The sequence below is a fragment of the Ptiloglossa arizonensis genome, chromosome 3 (assembly GCF_051014685.1).
Source record: "Ptiloglossa arizonensis isolate GNS036 chromosome 3, iyPtiAriz1_principal, whole genome shotgun sequence".
NCBI lineage: Eukaryota > Metazoa > Arthropoda > Insecta > Hymenoptera > Colletidae > Ptiloglossa > Ptiloglossa arizonensis.
The window spans coordinates 6,991,672-7,014,073 of NC_135050.1; the positions used below are offsets into that span (position 1 = coordinate 6,991,672).

The 22,402-nt window shown below is 38.5% G+C and overlaps 1 protein-coding gene across 1 annotated transcript in view; it reads left to right on the forward strand.

The window, feature by feature from the left end:
- The first annotated feature begins 550 nt into the window (after window positions 1–550).
- The window catches only part of LOC143144970 (neural-cadherin-like), a 488,335-nt gene continuing 466,483 nt past the window's right edge, over window positions 551–22,402 (forward strand). Inside the window, exon 1 of the mRNA XM_076307878.1 lies at window positions 551–1,123. The gene's annotated coding sequence lies outside the window, so the exon portion shown is untranslated. The remainder of the gene's footprint in view (window positions 1,124–22,402) is intronic.

Sequence of the window (22,402 nt, forward strand, 5' to 3'; positions counted from 1 at the left end):
AGGAACGGACCTCGTGACGCAGCATCGTTCTAATCTCCATCCCCGTTGGCACACGGTGGGTCGAGTGACGCGCTCGGTCAACATTAACGACACACGCCAAGTGCATGACCGAAGCGCACAGCACGGGTCGTGCGTTCGCGCACCCTGCAGGGTCGAGGGGGTGACGGTGACGTTGACGGCGACGGCGACGCGACGCGACGCGACGCGACGCGCCTCGACGCGACGTTCACGGCGTCTGGGCGGTAGGGCGGTAGGGCGGGGAAGGACGGGTGGGGGTGTCGTTGGACGGAAAGAGAGGAAAGACGAGCGAGAGGGTGAGGATGGAGGTGGAGTAGAACGTCGGCCGAGTGCGTGGTAGGGGCAAAGAGAGAGTGGGGAGTTCGCACGCCGACCGGAACGGCCCCACCGAGTTTTATCCAACGATCCGGGAGGCTCGTCGAGGTAGTGGTCCGCGCCCCACAGCCGCGACAACTCGAAACGCGTGTCATTGTCGCGCGCGTTCGTTCTCCGTCTCTTGGCTCGTTTCTTCGGTTAGGAGTTACTTCCGCCAAGTAGAAAGATCGCGCGTCCGCGCGAGACCCGCGCGTTCTCGCGTACAGCGTAACGACTGGCTTCAGTTATCGAGACGGACACCCGGCTGTTGGGGTGGCGAGAGTCCTCTCCTTTCCGGTGAAGAGAAGAGCGCGCGATTCGGATAGGACAGCGAGCCGTTCGTACGTTATCCGCGAGGTGGTGGACAATGAAAACAGGGTAGAATCTTTGAGAGGGGGATTCCTCTCTCGACAGTGTCGTCGTCCTCGTCGATTCAGGATTCGAAGTTGCGGGACGAATATTTCCAAGAGTCTCTGGGTGTACCGGTGCGTGGTGAGCTTGTGCCGGGGCTGGTTTTTGCGAACACCCGAACCCCGGTTGAACGGACGGTGAACGTAATTCGAGTGTCGTGGTTCGTTTCTTCGATCGAATCCTCTATTGGAGCACAGGAGGGCCGCAAACGAGATCATCCCAGCGACGATCGGGCAGGTGTCAGGGCTTTCGGGGGTGGTGACTGACCCGTGCCCTTACGTGCCGATTACGAGCGTCCCCGGGGAAAGTAGACGCCTTGGGATAATCGCACCTGGATCGCGTACGTATTTCCCAACACACCTGGCTCGCGCTACCTAGTGCGGCGGTGCCGTGCTATGGCCTCTCTCCTTAGGTTCTCTCCTACACCCCCAAACAGGTTATTGATTTTGCCGAAGTAAGGAGGCACGGATGTAGCCCGTACGCCCTGCGGCCTGCGACCTGCTCGTTTTTCCACCCCTTCGCCTCTCTTGTCTCGCATCCTCTTTATTTCTCGATCTCTCCGTCTCGCTTGTCTGTCCTTGGTGCTTGCCACCCTCTGACGGCAGGCGAGTTTTACGCGATCTTTTGACACAGTTTGAGATATACATATATATATATATATGTACGTACAGCAGGATGTCCCCTTTTCATTTTTTGCATTTTATCTTCTTTCTCTTTTTCCCTGCTACCCTGAAACATCTCCCCGCGCTCGCATTCTATCTCTCTCTCTCTCTCTATCTCTCTTTTTCTCTTTCTCTCGTTCGTCGAGGGTTACGATGGTACAAAGTGCGGGAGAAATTGTCACGCGATCGAAGAACGATGACACGAGACTCGCGTCGTAAAACGCCGAGTGTCGCGCCAATGCGTTCTTCGACTCCGGAAACAGCCGGTGTCGATTCCCTGAAGCCAGGCCAAAGCCGTAACGTCGTGCAGTGCACCGTGTCACTGAACTGTTGGGCCAGACTGTGCCAACGTGACTATACACGAGACAACGGCCAGGAGATTCCGACTGACAGCGGATCGATCAGCGGTGAACTTTTCACTACGGGAACTTTGCGGTTCTTTCGCGAAAGCGGCGCCTGGTAGTAAATCAATAGAAGCCACGTGAAGTCGGGACAGAAGATCGCGCTCCGGTTCTCCGTCTCTCGCCTCGTCACCCCCATTTTCGCGTTTCTTTCGACGCTCGGAACGTGTTCGCGCGTTTCGCGAATTTCGTCGAACGGGTGCTCGATCGATACGAATGGGGTGGTTGTGGGTGGGTCGGGTGGGCCGAGTTAAGGGGCGAAGGGGAGGGAGGTGCTTCGCATGCGTTTGTCTTCCCACTCGGGACGCAACAAAACGATTAGCGGGGGGAGGGAGGGGGGAGGGGGCGATCGTTCCGATAGCTCACTTGGTTGAATCGCGCAGACAGTGGTTGGATTACGTGCGAATCGCCGGAGAAACTTCGTCGGTCCGTTCCACTCCGAGCCGCTGTGCGCTCGTCAATTATGTAAGATTTCCCGAATTTCGGTTTATCGATCGGTCGGTAACCAGCGACGCGCTCAATTTTTCATCGCTCGGTGCCGCTCGAAACTGTATTTCTGGTTGGTTCGTTGAACCTGGTGTATCGGATAGTCGAGTCTTATTTTAGCGAGCCGCGACGCGAGCGTAAATTTCACGCCTTTTACGAGTCGGCGGGGGTGAGGGGGTATCGTTCTCGTTCGCGGAGTGACTCTTCCACGGTCGCGGTGTACACTTTTATCGTGTCGCTCGCTCGTTGTGTACAAATGAAATTCTTGAAACGTTCCCGGTGAAAAATACGGCGATGCTCGGAGTCGAACGTTAACGGAGACGCGTGACGATTACGCAGACCACGTAAAGAATTCGGGAAAACGTTTGAACGCCGCTTGGCAAATTTCTCGCCCCGCCAGGGCATCTTTGATCGAAATAGGGCCAGCTCGTAGGCGTGTCCAACCTGGCCTGTCCACGGAGGAAGACAACCGTGTTTCCACGCAGACGGACGAGCGTTAGTTTTCTCGTAACGTGTTGTCCGGTTAAACAGTATCGTATTTGTTTCAACTAATGAAAAGGAGAGACGGAGAGATTAACGAAGATTAGATCCAATCCGGGCAGAAATTATTGAGTTGTCACGTGTCGGTGACTTCATCATCGTCGCATTGATTTATCTCTTCGTAGGTAATCGGAATGTTTCTCGAATACCTATCGACGCGTTAAACACAAGGAATTGTTTCTTTAGAACGATACACGGTAGAATGATACGTAAAACACATGAAAAATAATACTGAGATTGTTTCTAAGATATTAATCGGGGAAAACGAGATTTTTTTAAAAATTCAAAAGGTTGTCGTCTTTAATAGTATCGCGATATATTTGCCACGGGACAAGGTGTATTAAATCGTCATAATTTTAACAGTGTGTCCATAAACGTCTATGTTCGAGAAATTGCACGGTTAATACCTTTTCTCGAAAGGTTCTAATTTTAACGAAGACACGAAACTTTACTTTATTCGCCAACTAAACGGAACGACGAGACCTGTAATAAATGAATTATATTTCTCGTCAATCGAAGCGCAACAAGACTGTATTTTGAATGAATCGAGGTTGCTCAGGTCGTTCGCTCGAACAAAGTAACAGACTGTACTTTCACGGTAACAGATGGCAAAATACGGCCAATGAACAAGCGACGCGATGTGCTATGTATCCATGGAAGCCCGCCAGTCCCGAAATACGACGGAAGTAGCGTTCCCCGTAGAAGAACGTTTTTTGAACGGTTCGTAGCTCGTTCCAGTCTGTTCGCGAAAATTCTGACAAGCTGACAGGGAATCTATCGACAAAAAAGCTCGACTGCCGACCATTTCTTGCCGATCAGCGCTGAACTTGCGGTGCAAAGAAACCAAACGTATACAAATCGAAGGGCAAACTTCAAAGCTTCGAAAATTATTCCTCGGAACTTCTGAAAGAGTAGACGATTCATTAGGACTAGCAACTGGCGACTACATCTCCAGAATCTGTGGAACTCTAAGAGGACAATCACGATTTTAAGAAATTATACAATATTTATTGGTCCAGGTTTCGCTCGTGGACTCGTCGATAAGACTGACCTAGCAAACCTTAGATGGGAGTAAAATTCGACCGATCCTTCGGAGAATTTCATGCAAGATGAATAAGATCAATAAGATCTCGATCTTATCGATGATCATTCCTTCCTATCGAAATTCCAAACCTGAAACGAATGACAAATGTAATTCACTGGGCAGACGATTGTGCTTCTAGAGTTCTCTATTAGAATTCTCTTCTTTTTACGTTTTTATCAATTCGTTGGAATAATAATGGTCTTTCTCTCGGATCGGTCCGATTCTACGACAAAATACATTCGCCCGAAGCGACACTTCGTTTAGAAAACTATTTTTTGCACGTCGAATCAAATTTCACGGAATATTCGCAATCGTCGGTTAGCATCGTTTCTTGCTCCTGGCAAAAGTGATCCAAGCACGAACCGAGCATAGAAAATCGCGGGCAGACTTATCGGTAGGCGAATTCATCGCCACATGCAAACGCTGCGTGCTCCCCTCTTAGCCCCGAGACACCCGTCTCGTGGAAATAGGTTCTCCATTTGACACCGGCGTAGTACACGCTCAACGGATACGAGCGGCCGTGTGTGTGCACACGCGCGCACGCGCGCACGCGCCGACGTCCGCGTGGAATCCTCGCCTACCCCGAAGGGCCTCTCTCTTTCTCTCCCCTTTCGCTCTTCAGGCTCCCTTCGGTTAAAGGCTGTTTAACGTTTGCGTGCGACCAGCTTTCTAAGCGGCTACTTAGGTCGAAGTTCATCGTTTGTCGGGGCGACGATCGTGGTTACGACGGACGTCCGGTGAATCGCGATTGCTTCGTCTCTGGGATAAGAATCCTGAGGTGGTTAAGCAGCTTCGAGCCAAGGCACTTCGAATCCGGTAAGATAGAGTTACACGGCCAGTATTCGAGGTTTTGTCCAACCGGGACGCAATTTTCGCGACAGACGACTCAAATCCGACTTGGTGGTTAATCCTCGCGTTCGTTCCCACATCTTGCGCGAAGTGTGTGAAAGTGGCTTTCTCAGCAAGGTGTAAACCGATTTTCGGCAAGACAGTGTTGGTGTCACGAGTGTACAGATTTGTATCGGTACCTTGATCGTCGTTTGACTCGATAGATTGGTTGCCAATGGTCCGTATACTTCAGCCGACGACGAAACGAACGATTTAGCGAAAGCAGATTTTGGTACCTTTGACAGTTTTCAGTGTCGTGTAGTGAACATTGACAATTGCTACGATTGTCACCGCGTGTAATCGTTCGAAGGGTAAAGGTACATACAACGGAAATTTGCTTAGTACATATGCTTTAATCGGTCGCAACAGATATCGTAAAATCTTTTCTCGATGATCGATCGAGGAACGGACATTTGAGAACAATGTTTTCTCAAAAGGAAAGAATCGAAATCTAGTCGAAAGATCATTTTTTCTTTAAAGTTTTCCGAGAGAAAGAACCCTGCTATAGAATTTTACTTCGAGCTACGAAGTCGTGCAGGATCCTTGAAACTGATCGAACGTTTCGAACATCAAACCCTAGAAAGAAAACAGATGGATTCCTATTTTCGAGATCCTTGTATTCAATATTTCGCTGATTATATTTTCGAGTGCTACGAAATATTTCGTTGATTATATTTTCGAGTGCTACGAAATATTTCGTTGATTATATTTTCGAGTGCTACGAAATATTTCGTTGATTATATTTTCGAGTGCTACGAAATATTTCGTTGATTATATTTTCGAGTGCTACGAAATATTTTTCTGCTTATATTTCTGAGTGCTACGAAATATTTCACTGCTTATATTTCCGAGTGCTACGAAATATTTTTCTGCTTATATTTCCAAGTGCTACGAAATATTTCGCAGCCTATATTTCCAAGTGCTACGAAATATTTCGCAGCTTATATTTCCAAGTGCTACGAAATATTTCGCAGCTTATATTTTCGAGTGCTGGGAAATATTGTTGCTCCTTATACGTTTGAAACGATATCCCCCGGCGTTGTGGAAAACGTCAAAGGCGGCGACAAATCGCCATTTCGTGGCGTCCCGTCAGAACAGCCCGAATCCCTCGGAATACAGGGGAAATTTACTTTCTTACCCCTCTCCCGAGAGAAGTTCAAGTTCTTCGCGAGGGTGCGCGCCAGGGCGCAGCCAGTCTGCGCAACCATGGAGCACCGCCACGATGGGGTAACCGCGATGTCGATGGTTTCATGGTAATTTCATAAAAGATTTACCGACCGTCTGGCATCTGTCGTTGTCGTTGCGACGCGGTTATCTTCGTTGACGCGACGGATACGGTCCGCGTTGCAATTCACCGGGAATCAGGAACAAAATTTACATAGTTCGGTGAATATTCCTGCTATCTGTCTTGCCGTGTCATAAACGGGCCATAGAGGACCTTCTCAGAGACACTGTGTCTGGTCCCTCCGTAGGGACGCGCCTAGATACTTCCGTCGTGTTGGAATCGTCGCGCGAAGTTTTGAGGACCGTTACCGGGAATGGGCGTTCCTCTGTGTCCTCGATCCCGCGGCTCGCGCCTCGAGCCCGCTAATTAAGGTTCATTGTTATTTGTGCACGCGCGGGACTTGAATTTTACTTCCTGTTATCTGTTCGCGAATTGCGAAAGACGCTTCCTGTGCTTCCTGTTGATTAAGCTCGTCTTAACGACGAACAGAGGCTCTCTTCATCCGTTCCCGATATCTTGGATAATTTGCAATTTCTTCGCTTATTTCGGACGACCCTCGCGGGAATTGGACACATTGCGGGTTATAAACGTACCGCGGTTATGAGCGATGATCCGAGCCACAATAACAGAACGATGCGACTTGGAACAGTGGAACACTTCTCCGTCTTAGATCGTTCTATGTTTTGGATAGAAATAACTATCAACAACAGGAATTGGAAAATAATACGAAAATACAATTCTTTTTTAGATTTACGATTTTTACTCCGGAGTTTTACGAGTGGTTAGAACTCTGTGCGTGTATTTGTCTATGTAGAATTTCATTTTCAATGAAACGCTTGGAACCATCGAAATGATTATTTTGGTATTCCGGGTGTTTCACAGATTCGTAATAAAGAATATTTTATTGCCAGTAGCTTTCACGACATCGTTACTCGATATTTCGACGCCATTATTACGTTCGAATATGTACTCTGTCAACTTTGTTTTCCAGCATCACGATCGGGGTTACTTTTCACTGTTGAAGAAAAATGTTTTGAGTGTAGAAGGAGTATTCTTCAAGAATATGCTCCGTTGGAACGATAGAGCGTTCGAATGGCAAAACAGTGGAATAATAGAGGTTCTACAGTACCATAAGAAAGTGCTTTTGTAATCGTCAATATCTAAAAGGAACAGTAAAATATATTACAAGATTTAAATATTGCAATTTATAAAACGTAGGTTTTTCGTAACAGAAAATACACGATTTGAATTTTTCGAGAAACGTCGCAATAATAGTAACTTGAACTCCCTCCCACATCAGTATTGCAGAGAACGAAAAGTGGCCAAATTATCGAAAGAAGCTGCAAATTTGACTAACTTTGATCGTTACAATAACAGCCTATCAGCGAGAACCATAGTGTAGTGAAACGAAGTAAATGATAACTGGAACAAAATATGGAAATTCTGATCCAAACCATGGCTAACAATAATTAATAATGACTTCTACAAGGAGTGCATTGCCTGAATTTTACCAAGACACGAGCAAGTTATAGACTCGAGAGTTATAATAGAGACTCACTCATCAATACCTTCTTTGCAAAGAAGAACCCTCAACCTGCGAACTATACAAAGTGTCCCTGATAGTGGATCGCATCATCTTGGACTGCACAAAGTACATTACAGAACGTCTAAAGTGCAATATAAAATCCGCTCTGAAAGGTAACTTGAAGGACAACAACACTATAAGTTGTACACTATAAGTACAATAAGTTGTAACTTATCTCAATCGATAATAATCCACAAAGTGATCGATGCGCCTCTAATTAATCGATTAAAAAAAATTCACAAACACGAATACACATGTTCCTTTCGGTCTGAACAGATCTTCAAACTTTTTAAGGCGATTGACATTTAAAATTAACGAATAGCACATCTGCAGTTCCTGTCTTTTAAAGCTATATCTTAAAGCGTCTATAGAATTTCACAGGATTGTAGTATCGTAATAATCATACGTGTGATGCTAAGCTAATTAGGTTAAGAAACTTGTGCTTGACATCTTGAACTTTCCTCATTCGATGAGGACAAGTACTAGTTACAGATTTAGATGAAGGTTGTTTAGGAGCAATTCAGAGATGTATGTATAAATACACGTGGAAAATGTATTAGTTGCCTATTTCCAAGTAGATTACAAAACTATGCTAGTACTACAAGATTAGTCACTACTTTATTTAGGATCCGAGCTTTTTTGCAAACCTTTCATTATTATACGTACAATTACGTTTTGTCAGCTTTCATTTGTGCAAAGAAGTAAAACAGTACGAATCGTTAATTTTCTTCCAGACAACGATTATTTTATAGGTTTGCGAGCTTTGTAGACATTGTAGGATTTATGTTTATTACGATACTCTTAGTTGTAATTATACTATAAAATTTACTTGATAGGCGATGAGGTAATTGAAAACGTAAGATTAGTAGGTTTCTTTGAAGAGAAAATAAAATGATGGAGAAGATTTCTTTTAAGCAGTAACTTTCTCCAAAATGATCGAAATTGGAAACTTTTATAATTATTTATATTTTTATACGTTATACTCAGTTACATCACAGGTGTAAATTATAATGATTGTACACGTGTAATAGGGTTTTTAACTTTATAGATGAATATTTGAAGTTCATAATGCTTGGCATATTTAACGTGTAATGTTTCTTACCTGAATTTTTTGACAAATTTTTATACACAAGTTATGCAACAATGATTCATACATTTCTTTAAGACGATTTACATCACAAAACTATTTAATAGCTATCTATATATTTTTAAATTCGTTGTGTGTCACTATAGTAGCATCATAATATAGCAAAGAATTCGTACTTGCATTAGAAATTTTTGGGGTTTAATTAATTTACCATATGCGATAACAAATGTTCACAGTGCAATTTTAAAACATAATAGTTCAAACAGTTTATTTTGTTCAAATCAAAGAATGTCGAATACTTATTTAGTTAACGAAGATTTTGAAGGTCATTGTTCAAAATTGCTTAAACTTATAATGATGATAAATTAATCCTCTCTAATAATATTTTAACATAAACACTTAAACGGTTGTTTATATTTTATTCAGTCGTTTGATGAAATAATTTTGTATTTCAGTGATAAACCTTATCATACCATTTTTTAATCTTTTCTCTCATATATTCCCTAATGTTTCCTAAGAAATAGTTACATAATTGCTTTTTAAGATTGTGCAATAACTTGGAAAGAGTAAAAATAGAGGAAACAATGAAACGTTACATTTCGTTCAATTTATTGTATCGGTTAATTAATGCTGGAATTGCCGTGGTTATAACTTGCTTATCACTTAGAATGTTCTGCAGTAACATGAAACATAGATTATTTCTCTTATAATTACCATTAAAACTGTACGCTCTCGAAACTCGGTGCATCTTGTTTCACATGAAATACACGAAAGCTTTTCCTATGCTTGCATTCACGTTGTTCTGCAAAAACCAAAATGGACGCCATCTCCGCGCGCTATACGTGCATAATACGTTATAGATACGCGCGAAAGAAAATTTTACATTTAAAAGTTTTACCAAGTACATTAAATTGAGATTTCCACGACACTGAAAGTAACGTTACTTGCGTCAGTAGTTTTGTTCCATTAACCGAAGACTAGTTTTTTCCTTTTAACCTTACATCTTACTTGAAACAATAAATTTGACCGAAAACGAGATATTTACGAATCGATTAATTTGTACATCCTGTTCTTATTTGGTGTTTGTTCATAATGCTCTATCTAACATTTAGGTATGCACATATTCCATATTTTCAATTTCAGAGCATTTGCGTGAAATATTTATTGTTTTCAACACTGGATTATTTTTATGCATTACGGTATGTTATTGTACAAACGTCAATATAAGAACATTTTTTCTGAATGCTCATCTTATAGGTTGTAATCATTTTACATTGATTGTACAAGAAAGTGACGAACATTTTGCAATTACATTGTGCTTTGTTTCACCAATATGTGATATAAATTATTAAAACTCTAGTGACATTGTCAGATTGAGCATCGATCAATATTTAGCCAAAGTAAAGAAACAAAATTGAGCAACTATTTGTTTATGCAAGGCGCGGTAAATGCAAGCGTGCCTTTCTTCCTTAGTAAGAAAGTAAGTAAATATTTACATTACCATTTGCATTTGTATTTATGTTATTCTTTTTATTGTATACACATTTCAAGCATTTTTTTTCGATTAATTTTGAATCACACATACAATTAAAGAAAGGAAAAGTAATCTTCGTATCTCTTGAAAAGTACAAGTAAATAATCTAAATAAATAAGAGTCAACATTTTGTCAAAAATTATGTTTTGTGAATAGAAAAAAAGCATTGAAATTTTATAGCAGCATTTATATTAAACATCTTGAACATCTATTTTATGTAATGATTTAAAATTATTTAAATAAAACGTTGCTTTTTATTTCATCCTATGGCATTCTTCTTTTTCAAAGTTACTTTACACTGATTTATAATATCTCCTCTTATAATATATCTGTTTTAATTTTTTGTAAAGAAACATAAAATTTAGTAGGGGTAAATTTAAAAACAATAAATTTACTATTACCTATATAAAGTACAGTGCATAACAAAGTTTTAGAATCATATGTGACCGTTATCAAATATCATTCACGAGTGAGAATAATTAATTTAAAATGATTTTAATGGTACTAATTCGTAATGTTGTAATGCTTCCATAAAATAAAATATGAAAAGAAATAGTTATATTGAGCAGCATATACAAATATTTCAAGATTTTAATCCATATTCATGTCTTCTTCGTAAAAATTTTTCTTAATTATACTTGAAATCAATCCTCAAACACGAAAGTATTTCCTAATTATTCGTATGTTTATGAATGAATTAATAGTCGAAAGTTTCACGTAACAACAATACATGACAAAACTTGCTGGGCTATTAGATGTTCTCATAAGAAAACATCGCTCTGAAATCCCATAAAATTTCCTCAACGATTATAGGAATTGTTTCTGGGTGACAATAGAAGATATGTTGAATAAATAATATAAAATTTTACCACCAATTATATTCTCATGGTAACCTGGAGCATTATACTTTTAAAGACTTATCGTGTAGTTTTAAAACATCTAATAATTTAAAACCCAACCATTTCAAAAGATACTTCCATGTATTTCTGAATTTTAATCTACCTTCCGGAGTCATTTTTCGTCGCGATATAATTTTACCATAATCTTGCACACGAGGACAATTTTTTGTAACGAGATGATACTAAGGCACGAAGTTCCAGTGGCTGGACAACCCAGCAAAAGAAATCTTTGGTCCGGCTGAAATCCTGGAAAGATTTAAAGCTCGAGAAATGTCGCGAACGCACCGTGCGTTGCACGCGTACGCTCGTTTTCTCTTTGTTTCACTAGCGAATTTACGAACCCGTATTTTGCATAGCGCCGTTGAAATATTTCGTTCTTTATTCCGCAGTAATTAGAGCTGAACGAAAGCACGACAGAGAAATGTCATCTTTTCAGGACAGAATTAATAGTTTAACGACGCTGTCTCTGTTCAACTTAAATTAAGGAATAATCCTTTTAAGTTGCTCGTTTCGTATTGCGGCGAGTACGCTTTTAAGTGTTTCCGTTCGCCTGGACAAGCGAAATTTTTGGAATTCCATTTTACATTTCCCGCTTTGAGAGTTACTGTTATTTATTGCTACGAAAGGAGATCCAACAAATTCCTTCTAAACTGAAACTCAGCTTCGAAGTTCTAACTCTCATAGAGTTCTTGCTTCCACGAATCCTCTGTCGTGATAATTCAACGTTTCGAATTGTAATAGGCAGCATTATACGTATTTCGATGTTAGCAAATACTAGGTCGCAGGAATGAAATGACCACTAAAGGATTTTATGATGATCGCCTGCATGCGGGGAAATTCTTAATTGTATTCTTTTCTTTTAAATATTTAGGAAAAAAGCTAAACATGTGACAGTATAATGAAAACGTACGATATACTGGAGAATTTTGTGTCGACACTCTAGGTCGAGGAATGTGTGTAAACATTTCAGTCTTGACGATTATGAAAGGGAACTTGACAATTACGTGCAAACGGTGTAGAGAGAGGAAATTTGATTTTTTATATTGTAGACTAACGCCAGATCCTTAAAGATCTAACACGGCCACTAGAACTCAAGTTGGCTGCAGTAGTCAAAGTAACATCCTACCATTGACATTGATTGTGAGCCTACTTTGAGCCCAGAATGAAGGAAGTAAAATAAACGCAATAGCCAAGCGTAGCTACACTACGCCAGTTGTACAGCTCCGATTTAGCAGAAGTTGAACTAACAATAAGTGTTAGGTTCAGTCGAGGAACTCAAAAATTCGATTTTTCACGAGTTGAACCAAATGTTCAGTAAAGTATAAAGTTCACGTATCTATATTTCAATATGGAAGAAATGATATTTCATACGTTACAACTCAATACTTCACATCCAGTAAAAACTCCACTGGAGCAAATTTTACCAAATGGGAAACGTTTAACTTTGTCCTTTGGTTCTAATTTAAATTGTCCTCTAAATTTTTAATGTGGGTTGGAAAAAATGCCTACCGCGATATATTATCGTTGATATATTATAGTCTGTAAAATATGGTCGCCCAGCTATGATTGATGCTTTTATCTACGCTCCTTACGGAAATGAATTTGAATATTTTTTCCTTCGCATTCTTGTAGATAATCTATGATGCTTTTGCAATTTTTAATGGAACGATGATTAACGACGATGTATGTTTCATTTTCTTTCACAAATTATTATTTAGGTAAGATTGTCGTTAAAATTTTTAACATCGATTTCCATGAATGTTCCCCACTTTCTTCTGTTACTTATTGTAACGTAAGATGTTATAACCCTTACGGTTATACATATTTTTCATTTCTGAAAGTCGATCAGAATGTTAACAACGAAAATTTTGTATTGACTGTACTTTGTTTTCTAGAATTAAAACGAATTTAAATCGGAGTACAGCAGATTTTCATATCAAATAATATATTACATATCTTAATTTTGTTTATTTATCAATTTTACGTAATACGTAAATAAACCATTATTTAGTACTGCATAAGTATTACAAAAGAAGCGTGCTATTTTGAGGTTAGAAATGGACGAAAGAAGTAACTAATATGCTCAAAGAGGCGAAGTCAGTGACATAATTACCAAATACTTTTATTAATTAACAAATATTTCCTCATTTCATTCGATACAATAAAAACTCATTACTCTTATTTCTACAAGTATTGTGTAACTCTTGATAATAAATTTGATTTCAAGTTTTATCGAAACAAACGTGAATGCATAATTAATAACAAACGAGTACAATGAAATAATGTCGTTTGACGTTTGAACGAAAAGTATGTGCGCGGTGTGTTCACTGTGTTTACAGAATTAACTGTTAATTAATTATACTGTATTGTGCCTTTGTAAATACAGCTTTCGTCACGGTTATGAAGTATTATTTTTGAATAAGCCGCAAAAAAAGTTCATAGGCGTAAATGTTGCATGAAATCGATACTCACGGTCGCCATTCTTTGAACGATGAACTTTGAAGACACGGTGAGTCATTGGTTCAATTGATTCGCGTACCATCGCTCTTATCAGATGAATAAGCAATTAGATTTGCAACGACGTTTAATTTATCGTCACAGTTTGTTCCCTTCCTTGCTTCCTTCGTTCGTTTCACGGTTAATAAGACCCATTAATGAATAGGGATCGTTAACACATTACCATTACGTTTCAACAGTCTACGTATACTATGTTATATACGAACACACTTCGAACGTGATATAATCTTTGCTCAGCTTTTAGTGATTTTCCGTTGTAAGGTAATTGTATAATTTTAACGCAACTATGAACTTAGATTTACATTCGACCAAGTTGATTTACTACTTGAAAGTACGTTTGGAGATATACGTAGGGGAATGTTGCGTGCAAATTATGCGCAAGCTTTGACCCGACAAGCGCAACACGAGTAATCTTGCAAATCCATGTTGTACGAGCGTTTCCAAATTCATATGTAGCATGGAAAATGTGTTTTACGTACACATAGTTCTCATTTTATGCAAAATGAAACGTGTAGAGTATCTTGATTACAGATTTCTAATTATTTTTCACGTGCCGTGTTTAAAGTTTGAATTTTATATAAATATAAGTATTATATAAATATTATATAATACTTATATAATACTTATATAAGTATAAGTATATTATATATAATACTTATATAAGTATAAGTATATTATATATAATACTTATATAAGTATAAGTAATATATAAGTATATTATATATAATACTTATATACTTATATACTCATATAATACTTATATAAAATATTATATAAATATACGAATATAAGTATTCGTGGAAATTCAAACGTAACGAATAAAAATAAATCTGCAAAGTATAGTTTCTTTTTTAAATATTAAGAACGATGTAATATAGTCATTGAACTTATTATTGGAACAATAAAAATTACAGTATTCTCCCCAAGTAGCATGAAAATTACGTCGATCGTCAACTTTCGTATCTTCGTATAAAGAACCAGTTAAAATAAAGTCCATTTTTCTAGACTATATTTTCATTTGAAACCGAAAAGCGTTCAATTCTTTGTTTATACATCTGCATTTACGAATGTCTTCTTTTCCCGACGCAGACAGGTGCAGTCGTTCGAAAAGGACAATCGAGAGGCAGAATTTTTTCTTTAAAAACTGTTACACGTGTAATGATTTTCGTTAAGAAGAAAGCTTTAATTAATTAATCGAGATTCGAGGGAAGAAAATCTTCTTTTATGCAACGAGAAAACGCGAAAACTGTTTACCAGTATTGTGGTTTTTTGACAGAGGTTTTCAGTAACCGTGCTCGTGGCTTGCAATCAGCCCCGGTTTAATTGCCTCGAATCGAGCGTTTAATTCTTTCTAACCAGCAATCGCCGATAAATTAAGCACAGCCAATATCGAGAATTGAACGCCTCGCTGGTTCATTCAGGTTAGCAACATGCAATTGTTTAAGACAATCGAGGACGTAAAGCCGATACACCGGTCCGTTGTTTCAAATTGTTGATCAAGATTGCAACCAGAGATTTGTCATTGTCTAGACGACGTTAACTACGCGAACCGTTACGATTGCAGCTCACGTAACAGCCATTGTTAACCCCTCGTGGTACGTCGAGGTGGTTTCATCCAAAGAACCGAAGCGAGGAGCGGATGGCCGCCTTGGCAAATAGTCGTTGCCTCGATTACGTCGAGTTGTTACGTTGCACAGTTTTTCGCGAGCAATTTACCGACGGGCGTCCTTTGTATTTGGCCGACTAAGAGGAGCTTGAATTTCCAAGGGTAAGATCGTCAAGATCAGTCAACGGAACGACTCGTCGCGTCGCGATAGTTCATTCGGCCGAAGTTCGTACGGTGTTGCATCGTTTCGTCAAAGAAGCGTTGTCATAAGTTGCTTAACGATACATCGGTCTGCCGGTTAAAACTAACTGCCGTAGCTACACTCTTCGTTGTTAATCCGTCTCACAAGGAAGAAGTTGAAGCTAGCGAGAGCTGTTTAATGATACAGTACGTTCTCACTGTTGTCTTTAGTTTCAAGCTCTGCAAATGAACGCGACTTACGAAGTGCTGCTGACTGTGCAAAGTGTGATTATAAAGTGTAATGCGCCTGAAGTGACGTCCTTGTTCTTGAGAAATTTCACTGCAGAGCAGCAGCCCTGGAACGTTCGATAGAATTGGTTAGGTGTTCTTAGGCAACGGCTCATTTCTTGAAGAGGGGAAGGAAAATAATGCGATCTGTTGAAAGATATCTGTCTCGACTGTGCTTCCTTTAGCTTCAACTTGGGTAAATTGAACGATAATGCGTCGGAAATAATGCCTCTTGTTCTTGAGAGATTTTACTACTGACAGTCCCTGCAATATTGTACGGAATTGGGAGAGTTAGGTATTTTTCAGTGTTGACTCCTTTCATAAGGTGGATATACGTTTCATGTGTGCTTCATTTAGTCTTACACTCTGTAAATAAATGATACTCGTTAAGGGTGCTGAAATTATATAATAAAATGTAATGAGCCAGAAGTGACGACCTTGTTCTTGAAACACTTTATTCCAGAAAACGAATGTAGTTTTTGGTACATTTGGTAAATTTCAGAGTAGTTTTAGTATCAACTTATTTCATAAATAGGGAGACATTGTAACGTGTTTAACACGCGTTTTAAACGTGTTTTATTTTTTTAGTTTAAACCTATGCGCATGCTGTTTCTAATGCAGTATTGGAAATGGGTGTTATGATTGTAAAGTGTAATATGTTGACACGACATTTCTACTTTGAACAAATTTGGTTGTAGAGAAGAAAGATAATTTATATAATATTTCACAGAATTCGTCGATCTTGATGTTTGTTGACAATGTGATTTAATTCGTGTTTGATATGACTTTGTATAATTTTTTATAAGATAGAAAGAAAACGAGCAAAAACCAAAGTTCCTTTTATCTACTTTATATTTCGAAAAATGACACACACTGTGTAACGTGTTAAAGTACTCGTACTTAAATGTATACTCCTGTGTATGAAAATATTACTGGACGAAAAGAAGAAAAATCATTTGCTTAATTTTACAAATAGGATAAACTTACTACATTTTACGATTCTATTTTCAATCTTAGCGAATATATTCTGCTTCAAATATCTATCATTTATGTTTAATCAATTTTCCTACGAAAAATGATTTAATTATTCAATCATTTTCTGTTACAAAAATTATTAATATATTATTTAAAGCAAAGATCAGAGTTGTAATTGAAAAGTAAATTTTGATGTGCTTCGATCTTTTGTTTAAATGTATCGTAAATACATTAAAGCAAGAATTTACACAGAATGATACATATTTGTCCTCGGTGCGATTGACACAATTTCCAATTTGCACGTATGAGACAAACTTGTTACAAATATTACAAAAATACTTATACACGATGATTTATGAAAATTGTAATCACTTTAGATTTTTGAAATAGAAACAAGTAATAGCAATAATTAGAAATTTCAACCGAAATAGGCTAACAATTGTGAATTGTCTTCTGTATAGATATTTGATTCTTCATTATTTTATTTTAGAAACAGATACTATAATAAATAGAAATTTCAACCGAAATAGGCTAATAATTGTGAATTGTCTTCTGTATAGATATTTGATTCTTCATTATTTTATTTTAGAAACAGATACTATAATAAATAGAAATTTCAACCGAAATAGGCTAATAATTGTGAATTGTCTTCTGTATAGATATTTGATTCTTCATTATTTTATTTTAGAAACAGACATTATAATAAATAGAAATTTCCACCGAAATAGGCTAATAATTGTGAATTGTCTTCTGTATAGATATTTGATTCTTCATTATTTTATTTTAGAAACAGATACTATAATAAATAGAAATTTCAACCGAAATAGGCTAATAATTGTGAATTGTCTTCTGTATAGATATTTGATTTTTCGTTATTTTATTTTAGAAACAGATATTGATATTAATTAACAACTGGCAACCTTATCGTTTCTGAGTTTTGCCACGGTAAAAGGAAATTACGATACTCTCCGCGATAACAATCATCTAAACGATTACCACGAGAAGAACTCTCATTACCGTTCAGCCAAGAACCAATTTCTTTTTATACAATCATCTGATAGCTTCTTCAGTGCCTCCCACGATCGTGAAGGGGAAGAATAAAATCCTGTGGCTTATAAAGAAGCCGCAACTTTCGGATCGTTAGGTTTTTACTCGGTCGGAAAGACCGAGACGATTCTTGCAATCGCATCTATTTAAACGATCGCCACTCTAAGAATGGAATTCGCTCTCATAAAGGGACAAAACATTGTTACGAAGTTCAAATAAAATATGAAATAAAAGTATACCCCATTGTACGTTTCTTTGCGATAACTTGCACGAATTCGATCAAATATTGTGAAATATCGACTTCACTCGTTGCGCGCTAATACTTTTCACAAATACGCGAATAGAACTAATTGAAAGAATATCGATTTAGCGAAGATTTCATAAAAATATTGTTTTGTCACGCTGCGACATATTGCCATCGGAAGATTCACATTTGTGCACAAAGAATTCTTAGTTAGACGGCATACAAATTTCTGATGTATAAAAGCATTGGAAACTACTATTCTATTTACATCGTTATTATCACTGAAGAAATATGGGTCAGGGAAGAATTGTGTACTTTCAAACGGAATGTAAGAAAGATCAAATGAAGTCTTTGAAAGTGGAGTTCTGGAGGCAGAAGGCAGCTATAGTTTTTTGTTTAATGAAAACGTTTGGTGCTTCTTCATAAAAGAATTGTAATGTTCGTATTGCATCCAATCATCGCGTTGTTCTATAGTCAAACTTGAGCTACAGAACGCTGGTTTTCAGAGATAATTCATTCCAATCTACGCTGTTGTGCTACACAGAAATAGAGGGAACGGAAGAAAAATATTTGAAGTTATAAAAATGTCCACATAGGTTCTCAAATTAATATTAAAATCAGAAATACGAAAACTAGTGTGGAACAAACAGAAAACAAGGAATACGTTTTAACAGTGCGTTATTGTATCTATATGCATATGTGCGTACACAAAAGTATTATACTAATTGTGTACAGAATGTTCCATCTTCTTGTCTCCCATCACTGAATTAATTTATCGATGTTAATTTATTTTTCAAATTTCGTCAAGTGTTAGTTTTAGTGTGTGCAAGTCGTTGAACTGTTTGTTTCTCGGAAAGCTGCAAAATGTTACCAGAGATTTTATCGATACTCGCACCAGCTTGCATATTATGTTCTTTGTCAAATTTGACAAACTAGTTGTACGTAATATAAATTTTTTTAAACTCTTGGCCGTTTTACACTTTGAACCGATAGGACTTTGAACGATTCGTACAATATCACACAGAAATCCGTAAAAATTTACAATACGCTTGATACAACCTATGAAAAATAATACAAGAAAATACTCGTTTTTCAAGTTGTACGAACGAGGACAAATACCCTCTCACCTAGACACAATGGATTTTCCAGAATCAGTCCAAATATTTAATCGACCCAGCGGTGCAAAAATCATGTTAAATATTTCGTAAGTTCCTCGAAGTTCGGAAATTCGATTTCATTTGTACAAAGTTTTCAGTTTCGAGATACTTGATCCCTGGAAAATTCAATAACGAACAATCGACAGTTCCTTCACGTTTGTGAACTAAAGTTTCATTAATGAAATAGCATTCACTTTTAATCAATATAAATATATACATTAATTTAATTTATAAATTGAACACGCAACGTTCCGTACATCGAAACGGTAACTGTCAGTCCACACGTGTCTTCCGCGTAGTCGATGATTGTGATACTCCAATGATTGTGATACTCAGTCAGCAAAGTTTTCCCATTCTTATTCACTCAATAATTAATATCTCGTTCGATTATTATTATCTCGTTCGATTATCATCTCGTTCGATTATTATCTCGTTCGATTATTATCATCTCGTTCGATTATTATCTCGTTCGATTATTATCATCTCGTTCGATTATTATCATCTCGTTCGATTATTATCATCTCGTTCGATTATTATCATCTCGTTCGATTATTATCATCTCGTTTAATTATCATCTCGTTCGATTATTATCTCGTTCGATTATTATCTCGTTCGATTATTATCTCGTTCGATTATTATCATCTCGTTCGATTATTATCATCTCGTTCGATTATTATCTCGTTCGATTATTATCATCTCGTTCGATTATTATCTCGTTCAATTATCATCTCGTTCGATTATTATCTCGTTCGATTATTATCATCTCGTTCGATTATTATCATCTCGTTCGATTATTATCTCGTTCGGTGGTTGTCCACGACCTTGAACGTAGGGTGTAAAATTCCCGTGGTTCGACGGTTCCTTCGTCGAGAAGTTACGACTCGCCAGATATTCGTATTAATTAGGGTACGTGTCCGCACGCGAGCCAATAACGCGTCGAAGGGTGGATAGAACCGGCGGGCGGGGTGGAATTCCCCAAGCTGCGGTGCGTGTCGTCCGGGACAATGAGCAGGGGTGTCCGCCAGAGGGTGGAACACAATGAGCCGAAGAGTCGAAGAGGGAACAGTTACGCGCAAGGGAGTCGCTGCAATTTTGTAAATAGGGAATAGCGTCGGATTATTCTAGGTGGCGATGATTCAATCCGGGGTGTAGCGGCAGCTGTGCACCGTCGGGGTTAAAGTTACACACAGCATACGAACCGGTGTTTCCGTTCGGACGGTAGTAGTCATATCTTTCACGATAGTTTGATCGTTTGTCACGACCTCATGCGGGCGAACGAACGCAAGCGGGAGAACGATTTCCGCTTCTGGGAAGTATTTCCCTTTTTAAGCAGTTCTCATCCGTGGCCCGAATCCGAGTGGCCGTTCGTGTATTGATTCTGGAAGCGGGTATCGATCGAGCGATAAGATTGCCCCGCAGCGAGCAGAGAAAAGACACCGAAAGAACAATTTTCAACAGGGGTATCCGGAGATCACGGGACGATAACGCGTATCGAACAACGTTTCGATTCAAACGTGTATTGTTTGTAGTAATTGATCATTCGACGCGATAACGAAATTCGGAGAACGTTGGTTTCGGTGTTTGGTTACTCCTGGCTGGAGCATCGGTGTAGGATTCGTCGAGTCGATGAAAAGTAAAGTTGCAAGTGGAAAGTTCAAGTTAAAGGTAGTTAACGTAGCGCCCCGAGTACGTACTTTCTTCAAAGGGTAATATTAACATTTTTTTTCTTCGTAGCTACACTTGGCGAGTAAACGTGTGCGAAATGGTTACCTCGATTACGTAACGATTTATGTTTCGTTTTATCATTTCTCTTTTTTTTTACCTTCACAAGGATATTAATAATCGAGCGTGTGAAATTATTCCCGAAGAAATTAGTACATAAGTAAGACTCTTTATACCTTACTACCGTTTTAGTTCAATTCCTTTCTTTTAATCAAAATTACCACGAGTAATTTTTACTCGTCGTTATCATCTTTCAGATTCTGAACTCTCAAACCCTCGTAGTTCTTCCGTTATTTACGATTCGCATACAAATCAATTTTTTGTTAACTAATTACAGTAAGTCTCTGTAATTTTCACTGCAAGGAGAAATGCTCTTAAGGTGCACTCGTTTCAACAAACTGAAAACACGATCGAATAAAAGAAAATTGCTTCTATGGAAACGTAATTTCTCAAGTCGTTATCAATGCTTTCCAACTGTACGTTCAATTTTTTAATTCCATCAGTGTTATCCGTAACATCTCACTCGTCTAGCGCGACACAATCCCTCGTACTAATTACACCTTAATAGCTGTTATCGTTTGCCATCGCGAGTCCCAACCACAGCCGCAAACAAGCTACGTCTATTTACAACCAGCGTGGCGCGACGACCCCGGTGTATAAATAAATTCTCCGCCTGAAATACACCGAATAGCCTGAATAACTCTAAACATCCCATTCAAATCCGACTTTTTCCGTTTCCATGGAACGTCTCGTGTGCATTCACACCGCGAAGAAAGAAAAGGTTAACTTATGCCGCGACGGCCACCGAATACGCGGAGCCGATTTTACGCGTTCCTCTTTGCGAATTTTTAGACGGAAACGCCGCGGGAACCTTCGAGAAGCTTCGGGGAGTTTTACTTATAAGAACCCGCACGTATCGATCCCAGGAGAGCGTGAAATATTATTTCTATGGATCGTTTGTACTCGTATTGTTACAATTTCGTCAGTAGTTGTACTTGTTTAAACTATAATGGTTAACACTTCGGCAGTCCTGCCGAATTTTCTTCACTATTCGAAGTAAAACGCAACATTTCCTTTTTTTCACTGTTTAAATGTTTAAAGACATTTATGAAAATGTATTTTAACTATTCTTAAATTTCATACTTGTCCTTTTATTTTATTTTTTATATTAGTCGTTGCGCACGATTTTATTTGTTAATTTAACAACCGTGTAATTTAAGTTAATTCGAGAGCGGTTTTTAAATGGTTAGAAGCTTAATCAAATTTGTTATTGTGTTTTTCGGTAAGATTATTAACCAAAGTTACATTTATACGCACTTGTTATACATACGTGAGACACGACATTCTTTTGTATTTCAGATATTTAATTAGTATATTCTAAACTATGAGTTGGGTTCTGTGAGTTTTAATTCGAATACGAGATGACGAATAGAAACAATGTATAATATTGAACAAATTCTTGATCGATCAAATTGTTACCATAACACTACAT